This window comes from Lupinus angustifolius, chromosome LG01, assembly GCF_001865875.1.
Source record: "Lupinus angustifolius cultivar Tanjil chromosome LG01, LupAngTanjil_v1.0, whole genome shotgun sequence".
NCBI classification, from domain to species: domain Eukaryota; kingdom Viridiplantae; phylum Streptophyta; class Magnoliopsida; order Fabales; family Fabaceae; genus Lupinus; species Lupinus angustifolius.
In genome coordinates this window covers 9,351,584-9,363,570 of record NC_032009.1, presented here as the reverse complement: position 1 = coordinate 9,363,570, position 11,987 = coordinate 9,351,584, and positions in this window count along the sequence as shown.

Here is an 11,987-nt window from a genome sequence, read left to right as displayed (position 1 = left end):
CTTGAATGAAAATAAACCTAAGACTATATGAGAATGCAATCTCATTTATTTGAATCAATGAAAATAAAATAAACCTAAGTATAAAGTGACCTAAGGACATAAATGTCCTCCTCACATACCCTCTCCTGGGTCAATTGTGTCCTTTGAGACCTTAAGGATCCATGCCTTGGCTTTGGCCCTAGTTGTAGGACCATCATGACTTATCTTGCCCTTGGAATCAAAGGCTGCCCTAGGAGGGTTTACATCACATATACTTTTTGGTTTTTCTTTCTGTTCATCATCCACTAAATATTGTGGAACGAAGAGCATGTTGACTATGGATTCCCAAATATATGAGTCGTTGGCTTCTATAAAGATTTTCATGCGGACTTTCCAATAGGCATATCCTTCGCCACTGAATACGGGAGGGCGGTTAATGGACGTGCCATCACCGCCAAAGGGGTTGGTGGAACCCATTTATTTTCCCTTAAGGATCACGCGTATATGGTTGAGCTAGCATGATGTACTAGCTCTGATATCACTTGTTACGTATCAGTGATAGAATACACCTAGAATGGGGGGTTGAATAGGTGTCACGGTTCCCAAATACCGCTATTCGCACCAAAGCCCTATTCTGGAAAATCACACAGTTAATCGATTAAAGGACGGCCTTAATCGATTAAATCACATTTAACACACAGTTATTGAATGGCTCGATTGCACAACCACTCACCGATTATACAGAAATGATACAACATATATATTTGAACAGAAATGATCTTTATATGGCATAGTTACTATATTCAAATTATTAGCTAAAATAGGCAATTAAAAACAAATTAAAATAATAAAGAGATAAGGGTAAGAAACAGCATGCAACAAGGTTTTTATACTGGTTCGTTTTGCAGTCCACTGCAAAAACTACATCCAGTCCTCCCCTTCCGATCTCGGAAGATTTTCTTCAATAAAATTGAAGACAATATAAATTACATACACACTTCCAATTACAAGACCTTGGATGCTACCTTCTTGAATTCTCAGAACCCCTACCTTGGTTTGACCACACTTATCGCCTAGGAAAACCTTTCCTATGATCCACCCCCAACCAAGAGTATGTTCTAAACTCAAGACCTCCAAGTCTTGGTGAAGACTCTCTGTATCTCGTTGGTGGTACGACACCAAGACACGACTTTCCTTGCTAAAAAAATACAACAAAAATAGAGTAATGTGAAGCACAAAATAGCTCAAATATTACAATTAAGAACAAGCTATAAACCCTATACAAATCTCACAAATTATTATGAATATGTATAAGATCAGAATCATGAAGAACATGTAATTTCTACCCTAAGAAATCTCTAAAATAAATGAAAGAATCGTGCAAGATAAGATAGAATGATGAACACATTTAATCACATGCAATATATGACATTTTAATCCCTAAGCATGATACTATCTCTCACTATTCTCACATGCAATTTTCTCTGCCTATATGACATATAATGAGCACGAAAATATGCAACTTATAAATTCTAAAAATGAATGAATGAATGTGTTAAGCATGGTGTAAAATCAGAGTTTATATAGAAAAGTTGTTTTATGCCTAGTTAATCGATTAAGTGCCCTGTTAATCGATTAACGAGCTGTTTAGATTAACTGAATTCTGTTTTTTAGATATCTGTTGAAAATGATTAAAATTGTTTTCACTTTAATCGATTAAAACCTTACTTAATCGATTAACTGGCATATTTTCAGTTCAGATATTAAGTGGTAACCTACCTATATGTTATGCTTATCAACTATACATGTTTTACCATTATTTTACGCCTAAAATGCACAAATAACATGTAGGATTAATGCATGAACATATAATAAACTAGATGGCATGTCTCATGTAAATGATATGATAGTTTTTAGAACTTGTGAGATTTGCATCTAGGTTTACCTAACCTAAACTCAACAACTAAGACACGTATATAAGACTCTAGTTTAGACATGAAGCTCTTGAATCTTTGGCATGTTGATTTGTTGAGTTGTCTTTAAGCTTTCACTACGTCTTTTGTCTTCATCAAAACGTAGGCAAGCTAACTGCTATCTTGACACAATGCACTTTCATTTTTAACTGCAGTTAATCAATTATATTGAACCTTAATCGATTGTCTTATTGGTTCCCTTCTTTATCTTACTACACGTAGACCTGATATTATATTTATTGTCTGTCTTTGTGCATGTCATCAATCAAAACCTAAAGAGTCACATCATACTCCTGTAAAAAGGATATTAAAATATTTTAAAGCCATACTTGACGCAGGACTATGGTAACCTAAAGGAAATCTACGTGACTTGGTGGGATATTCAGATTCAGATTTTGCTGGACGAAAATTCAAGAGGAAAAGTACAAGTGGTACTGTCACATTCTTGGAAATGCTCTAGTCTCATGGTCTTGTTGAAAGCATGCATGTGTTGCTCTTAGTACTGCTGAAGCAGAATACATAGTAGCCTGTAGTTGTTTTTCCCAAGTGTTGTGGCTCAAACAAAAATTTCAAGATTATGGATTAGACTTAGGATGCATTCCCTTAAGATGTGATAATACTAGTGCTATAAACCTTACAAAGAATCTGAATATGCATCCCCGAATCAAACATATTGATATAAGGCATCACTTCCTTAGGGTCCATGTCCAATATAAAGATGTTCTCTTAGAATTTGTTGATACACATGAACAATTAGCAGATATCTTTACTAAACCATTAGCTAAAGAACATTTTTATAAATTTAGACGAGCATTAGGCATTCTTGATGAAACATATGTTTCCTAACATGTTTATGTACACTTTATATGCTTCATTATATGCATTTCATGCCTACATGGGATTATATGTGCGTTCATTTGCTTAAATTTTATTATTTTGGGGTGCATAAATGATTGTTACTATAGGGTAATGATTACAGGGCATCAGATAGCGAAAATATTCAAACATTGTTCAGTGTAACTGATTAATAGCTCTTATTATCCGATTAATTGCCTAATAGCTCACACCATGGTAACCGACTACACTCAGCACTATTTGAGGCAAAATCGCAGATTTTTTCAAACTTCATCTTCTCCATTTCACTCTCTCAACTGTGGTAACCCCCAACTTCGAAAAACCACTTTTCTAAACCACTTTTCACTCTCTCAACTTCAAAGCTTCATCCTCTGGAATCGAGAAACAATGCACCAATGTAACTCAAGGAAGGCAAAAAAACTCTAATAAAGTCAATACGTTGGATTTGGCGTGTCTTTCGGCTAACGAGGATCAATGCAAAACCTTCAAGTATCACTTCATCCAAAGACCCATTTTTACTCCAAAGTATGGTATGTTAAGTTATTTTGAGAATAATGATTTCATTTTCCCTACCTTATTTAAGATACAAAGACTCTTTGAGTTTTGTGAAATCAATTGCTCTTACTACCTGAACTTGTACAGGTATTTTACTAGAATCTACACTTCAAGAAGAATAAAATCTTCACTTTTGTCAAAGGCAAAAAAATTGCAATAGACTTCAGAATTCTAAGTTCTATTTGCGGTAATATACCACACATAGGGACGATAGTTGTGTTAGGCATTCAATGCGACTTAGACGGGTATACTAAGATGGATTTCTAATACTCTAGGTGTAGATATTCACAAAGGGAAATTAAAATGCGTAAGCAAAGGACTGTTGGTGATTCTGCTAGAAACCGAAATATTTTACTCGTTGGTAATTTAAACTTAGAGGACCGTTTGCTTCATTAATTTTTGAGTTACATCATGGTTCCAAAGATTTCAAAACATTCGCAATTAAATGATATGGAAGTACAATTGATGTATGCAATCAAACATAATGTACCAATTAATTGGACATTAATGGTAATGACACAAATATGGGTCTTTAGAGGTGGTTTTGGACCTTTGCCTTACTTGAGTATTCTGGCGTTTCTTTGTTGGAGAGTCTAAGATCTCACTTGATGCTTGTGATAACAAATTCGACGTGGATGTGATCCACAAGATGAGATTCTTTCGAGATACCACTCATATCATATATAAGCATTATGGTGATCAACATGTTGCTAACCTAGAAAATCCTTCTGCTGACCCTCCTATTTCGTGTTGAATAATCGTCTTCTGACTCCACTCCTTCCAATCAGATGATAATGGAGGAGTTGTTTTCGCTTCGAGGCTACATCACAAATTAGATGGATGCTCTTGATATGGCGAATCATCAAGTCCAAGAAGAGCTTCAACGTTTATCAAACTGATTGGATTACATGGACTTGGATTTTCAGCGAAATAATCCAGATTCTTAGGAGTAGTGGTATAGTGGTCTAGGATTTTACTTAAATATTTTGTTGTTGTTGTTGTTATTTCAAAATGGATGTTTGTATGGTTGCTATTTGCCATCTTAACTTTTTTCTACGTATGAACTCTGCTCTTTAACTACTTTTAAATGCTATGTTATGATATGTTAATTATTCTCTAGCATTTGATATCATTTGAAAATTCATAATGCTGTTGTTCATAGGAATTTATGACCTTGGCTTTTAAATAAGCCAACCTATATATCTTGTTACCCTTTTATATATATACATGTATATTGTGCTTGAGAAACTAGCATTTCTTCTTTTTGATGATGTCAAAAGGGGGAGAAAAGTCGGAGTTTAGTTCTTTTTCTATGAAAAATTCTCAGGCACATACAATAAAAAAATGAGGAGTATACAAGATAGGGGAGCATATACAAAGTAATACAAAGTCACATCATACATTATACGTTGAATCGAAGAAAAATTCAAATCTCAAATTTCAAAGGATGTTGGTTTGTCATTATCAAACGGGGGGAGATTGTGAAGAAGATCTTGCTCCTGACCTTGGTACGATTTTGATAAAGACACCAAGATCACAAAAATTATAAACGGATGAGGACGATTAACAAATAGAAGATTCAAGCATCAAGAAATTATAGAATAAAGTCTTTAGTAGGTACTTTTATTCTTACACTCTTGTTATATATTAGTAGCAATGCTCAAAGGAATAAAACTATTTTCAAAATAATTGAATAAGTCTTGATAAAATGTCAATAATGCTAAATAATGAGTTACTTTACTTGAGTAATAGGTCATTAGATCTAGTTAACAGGTTACCTGATCTGTGTGGCAGTTGGTAAAAGGTTACTGGAAGTAAATAACATGTTACCTGACTAAGAAAATAGTTACAAAGAAGAACTAACACTAAGTAACCAATTAATGCAGTGTATTAGTCAATGACCACTTTGGATATAAACTTTTGGCAATCGATTACACAGTCATGACAATCGATTATCCATAGCTGTTGGAAACCAGATATTCAAATTCAAATGAACAACTTTCATCCAAAGTGAATATGTTTCATTTCGATCATGTCTTCTCTTCATGGAAGGTTACATTGGCTGATTGGAAACTATTCAAAGATATTGAGACATTCAATTCTATACACTTATCACACAATGAATATATATAGCGAAACAAATTTTTGCACTCTTTTGCAACTTTGTCTTAAACATTCAAATTTTTTGAAGTTGCTTTAAGTGCTTTTATACTAAACTTTCAAAGATATAAGTGCATTGTCTACTACGTATATATACTGTGAGAAAAGGATTGTAAGTTACGACATTGTCAAAAACTTGTAAAGGCAATCCTTCCATTGATAAATTCTTCATCTTGTTGTAAACTTTTCATCATAAGGGTGTATTGAGAAGGGGAAAAGAGTTCACTTGGCAAGGTTATTTTCCAAGGGTAGACAGTTGTGAGTGTGTAAGGTACAAGGGTCTCGGGGAGAGAAATTGTAATTGCAACTCAAATTATCTAGTGGAAAATTCTCTTGTGTGGCAAGAGTTCTGGATGTAACCTTCGGTGGACAAGAAGACGAACTAGTATAAAATTCTCTGTGTACTCTTCTTCTTCTACTCTATTCTTGTGGTTTTATTATTGCTTTACTTGGTTGATTTCTACATCAAAACTCTGTTGCACAAAAACTTTGATATCTTAGTAGAAAAATCAGCCATTTCTCCGAACAACTAGTTTACCCCCCCCCCCTATTAGTTGTCATCTAATACTTACACTATTTTCATCTACTCTATACCTATTACTCTTGTATTCCATCAATTTCCCCTCAAAACCATTAAAACCAGATTTTCCCCTATTTAAAACCCTAACCCCAATCTGATTTAATCGATTAACTATCAATTAAGTTGCAAATATGAGTGAAGGAAGGCCAAAAAGAGTGAAAACTAATGTTGGGATTAATCCTCCTCTTCACTATCCCGGGCGTATGAGAAATTTTGGTAGTGGTGGTTCCTCCTCTACTCATGGAGGAAAAACCTATATTGGAAATGATCTATACTATACTCCCGCTCTACAAGATGAAATATTGGCTAAGTTCATCGACCAAAAACAAACATACATTGGGTATGCCAATATGGTATGGATGGTGGAGCATGGCTTTCAATTCCCACTAGAATTAGAGGCTCATGGGGCTAATACATTTTTGGAATTAAATAGTAATATCTTCCCTTCTCTAGTTTAGAAATTCTATAGCAACATTAAATACAAAGATGGGAGGTATGTTAGTGTTGTTAAGGGAAAGTTAATTACACTGGATGAAGAGTTATTTCTGAAAGTTAGAGGGCTAACTTGTGATGGTTCTCTGCTAGGTGACTGTAACAATGAGTTATGGAACTCTTACGACTCAACTAAAATGTACAAGTTATGTTTAAAAGGACCACAATACTATGTGCAAGGTGAGCTTACCAAGGCTGGAACCATGACTGTTGAAAATAGGTTTTTTCATTACCTCAACCAACGAGTAATGACTTTAAGTTCATTACCTCATTTCTTATATGTTAGTGAAACCATTAGTAGTCCTAGTTGGCTTAGTCTAGGGTGTGTGTTTGTTTATGTCGTTGATGCTCACTTTGTAATTCTAATTGACTCTATGTATGGATTAAATTTTGTTTTCTTCGGTCTTTCTTGGCATATGTATCTTGAATTGTATTGACTTTTACATCTAGGTTTAAAATGGATGGTTATTATGCGTTATACATGCCGTGTTTCTTCCTACTTATTCAATACATTTGCTTTAATTGTTAAATATATGTTGAATATAACATGTAACACCAAAGAAAATGAAGAATTTTTTATTTGATAATATATTCACCATCTAATCGATTAATAACAAATGTAATAGATTACTCTGTTAGGTATCAGTGGTTACAATACACCTAGAAGGGGGGGGGTTGAATAGGTGTCGCGGTTAGAATTACCGCTTTTCGCAAATCAACACTTAATGCTGAATCAACCCTACTTAATCGATTAAGGAAAGGAAGATAATCGATTATATGCACAATCTTAATCGATTAACAAAAAGAACAGTTTTAAACAGAAACAGTTTTAATCGATTAACAGAAACAGGATAATAGATTAACACAACAACATTAATCGATTAAACAGAACCAGTAAGCAATTACAGAAACGATTAAATGCAGAACAGATAACCGATAACAGAACGAATACAGAGCTTACAAATTTGTATATCAGAATAGCTTGCAGTACAACAAATGAACAGAATGTATTAGTTGAATCAAATATACAAATTAATCGATTGAAAACAGTAAAGAGAGAGAGAAACAAATCCTGCAACTCGAATTTTTATCCTGGTTCGTTTGCTGTCCACTGCAAACTACATCCAGGCCTCCCGGCTGACTTGGGAGATTTCCTTCACTATAATCGAATCAATGTAATTTACAAACACATTATCCAATTACAACACTTAGCAAATGACAAGAAATCAAAGAAACTATCCAATGGTTTGACTCCCTTCCTACCGATAAAGAAAACGTTTCTTTCGGCGTAGCCCCAGCCAAAGAATCTCTCGTTCTTTCCTTTTCTTACACTCTAAGCTATGAAGAAACACACAATCTCTACTGGTGATACGACACCAAGAGATTCCCTTTACAACAATTTATTCAAGAATTACAAGAGTAAAATTAAGCTATTCCTAAGCTCAAATACAACAAGAAGGCTTTACTCTAATGCACATCTAACACAAACTCATGTGAAATGACAAGTATTAGTTATGAAAACAGAAGTTACAGAATCATAAACTTCATGAAAAACGCATCAAAATATGCATGAACATGTGAGGGAAAACATGAGAGATTATAACATGAAATGCACTCAATCCTAAAGCAAGGAATCTCTCATTTCTAAACTCACTAATGCACTTAACAAATAGATGCAACAATTAACACGTAGAATGCTCTAACTCTCTAATAAATGCAACATGCAACTTATGAGATTAATTCTGAAAACGCAGTTTATAAAGAATCAGTCCAGAACCCCAGATAATCGATTAAATACCTTCTTAATCGATTAACGGGACTAAAAATCATAACTGATTCTGTTTTTCAGTTTTTCAGTTTCAACAACTTAAAAATCAGTTAGGTTAATCGATTAACGTAAACCTTTAATCGATTAACTGCATTACAAAAACGTGTTCCAGTGGCAACCACTTTACACAGCAGTTGGGTTAATCGATTAAAGGTATGGTTAATCGATTAACACTAAATAAAATATGTATTTTCAAATAGAAAACATCAAATATGTTATGCACTTAGATAATACATGTTTGACACTTAGTTTTATGCCTAGAATGCATATATACATGTATTTATGTAATGCATGAACATATTATCAAATGAACATATCTCATGGATGAAATGATTTAAAAGATAAATGCATGTGAGACATGTATTAGGTGCCCTAAGCCTTCGACTCAACTTAAACTAGAATCTAGTCTAAGCCTAGTACCAAATAAAAGACTTAAGCACGTTGAATTGTTGGTTATCTTCAAGCACTTTTAGGCACACGTTGTCCTCATCAAAACCATGACGTTCAAGGAGAGCTTTCCAAAGTGTTCCTCTTGACATGCACACTTTCAATCTCCCCCTTTTTGATGATGACAAACTCTACATCAAGTTCATCAATTTTAAAGTAACAATTGCTTGATGAATAAGCTTGAAGATTGTGTTGGCAAGGTTGATGGAATGCGCACATTTATCGGAAGCTGTTATAACGATCAACCTGCACAATTGAGAAGCAACAAAACAACCTTTCTCCCCCTTTTGACATTATCAAAAAGATAACCCAGGTCAAAAAAAGCTAGGAAGAGATATTAGTTAATCATAAAACAATGTTAATGAATTAATTTGGGTTTTAACAAATTAACCTGTTTCATTTATGGGTAAATTGAACAAATGCGCTTTATTGGACAAAAAAATAGCTAATAAGAAGTGAGAATGGCATACAAGATTTAATCAAATATTAAGCATTGTAAGCATTATTAAATCTCAAATGATCAAGATCCATTCACTAAGGCAAATAAGCTATTTTGACATAATTATAGCAAAAACAAAAACATTTGCATAGCATAAAGAGTAAAGAAAGTCATGAAATAGTACAGGCCATAAAGTCAATATAAAAGACAAAAAGCAAAATACGAATCAGTTCTGAAAGCAACAACGATAACTAAATCCAGAAGGTGCCACAAGATAAAAATAAACCTAAGGATAGGATAACCTAGGTCTAAGGTCAGCTAAACTAAGGTTGAGGCGGAGGATAGACAGGCTGATCATCAGGCACAGCAGTGTTCTGATTTCCCTGGATAAGCATAGACAGCTTCTGAAATTCTGAGCAGAACATGGCATTCTGAGCCTCAGCGGTAGACTGAATCATAGTCCTCAGCTCCTGAATTTTGTTATCGGTGTAGGCATTCTGACGTTCCTCGTATTGCTCCATACCTGCAAAATAAGAGTCCTTCAGCCCTTGGAAGTGCAGATCCATGCGGTTGTTAAGTCGTTGTTCCATGGCTTCCATCTGAGCTAAACCAAACACAGAGCTCTGAGGTGCTGTTCCAGACGACTCCCCCTGATTAGTTGCATTCTGATTACCCAAATCCTCCTGATGCTCATTATCCGACAAGTCCAGATCAAAGGTGGTATAGTCCTCCTGATACTGCCATGTAGTACCATACTTGTAAATTCCCATCTTATGAATGAGACTCTCACCCACCAAGTGATCTTTATCAGTGTACTCAGTAATGATGGTATCAGAAATGTCAATGCGCAAATAATCAACAATGCGGGATATGAAAATGCTATACGGGAGCAGCTTGGACTGAGACAATGAAACGCTGTTCATGATTTTTAGAATTTCCTCAGGCCAATTGATCATCACGTTATTCTTTACAGCATACATGAAACGCAAATCATTCACAGTAGGCTGTGCATGATTAGTGTTCCGCTGCACTAATATGTAAGCAATAACATAATGCAATAACCTGTTCTCAACAGAAAGTGACCCTGCCTTGGTCAGTTGACCCTGAATATACAGATGAGGGCCCCGAAGGAATGACTTGTACACATCAACGGGATCAAAATTGTCCTTGACCCAAGAACAATCCCCTATTCCAAAACCAGACGACGATAAACCTCCAACATTCAGAAATAAATCCTCACTCATCTCAAACAAATTACCGGAAATCATGGACCAATATTTGCCATCCTTGTATCTAAAATTAGCGTAAAATTCCCTAACTAGAGCAGGGTATACGCGTCCCTTCAATTCCAAAAACTGAACGGCTCCTTGAGCCTCCATGTCATGCGGAAAACTAAAGTTTTGTTCCGCTAACCAGGTTAAGTCGGCATACCTGATGTATGTAGGCTTGCGGCCTTGAAATTTTGCCAACCGGGTCTCTTGCAAAATGAGGGAATAATAGGGGTCACCGCGGTCCCGAGTGGAGGGTGAGCCGGTTTCCCTTCTTCGAATGCGCGTTGCTGTAGTCTTGACCCGCTTTGGACGACTCTGCTCCATTGAAGATGATGAACTCGAAACTGAGATTGATGAACAGAGGGGCAAAGCCTAACCTAGGGTTTGGATTGGATGATTCGGAATTGAGTGGATTTTGGATGAAAATAGAGCGATTTTGGAAGGATTGAGAGGTTTAGGGTGAGGTTTACTTAATCCTATTGCACCTGGATTAGTATTGTTGCTGTTTCAGAAAATCAAGGCACAAAGAGGTTGCGAAAATGTAAAAAAAAGTACAACACCGAGACACTGTTTGCCTTTAACGTACTGGTTTTAATCGATTAACGGGATGGTTTAATCCATTAAAACAGTGTAAAATTTGAATTTTCAAAAAAAATTGCCCAGGTAATCGATTAACGGGCTGTTTAATCGATTAAATTTTTAAAAATTTGAATTTTCCAGAAATGAAGCCCAGGTAATCGATTAACTATTTGCATAATCGATTAAATCAGAGAAAATTTCGTTTTTAGGCAGCAGAGTGGTTTCGACTTTTTAGGACACACGTATGCATTATAACAGATTTATCGAGACATAATATAATCACATTAAGAAGTTAATCAAGAGATATATTTTTGCATTTTTAACATATATCATTCAAACATGAAACACATAGGCATAGAGAAGCAAGACAATTTATGCAAACAGCTAAACATTTTTTTTTTTAAACAAGATATTGTTCATCAAGAATTCCTAGTTCTCTCCTTAGAACATAGAAGGTATCCCTGGGAAGGGGCTTGGTGAAAATATCTGCTAACTGTTTAGATGTTTCCACAAATTCAAGAACACAGTCACCTTTTTGTACATGGTCACGCAAAAAATGATGTCTAATTTCTATATGCTTTGTTCTAGAATGCAAAACGGGATTCTTGGATAGGTTAATGGCACTTGTATTATCGCATTTTATTGGGATCTTTTCAAGTTTAAGACCAAAGTCCTTAAGTTGCTGCTTCATCCAAAGGATTTGAGCGCAACACACACCAGCGGCAATGTATTCCGCTTCAGCGGTGGACAAAGCAACACAGGCTTGCTTCTTGCTGTGCCATGCTACTAATGAACTGCCCAATAGGTGGCAAGTACCACTAGTGCTTTT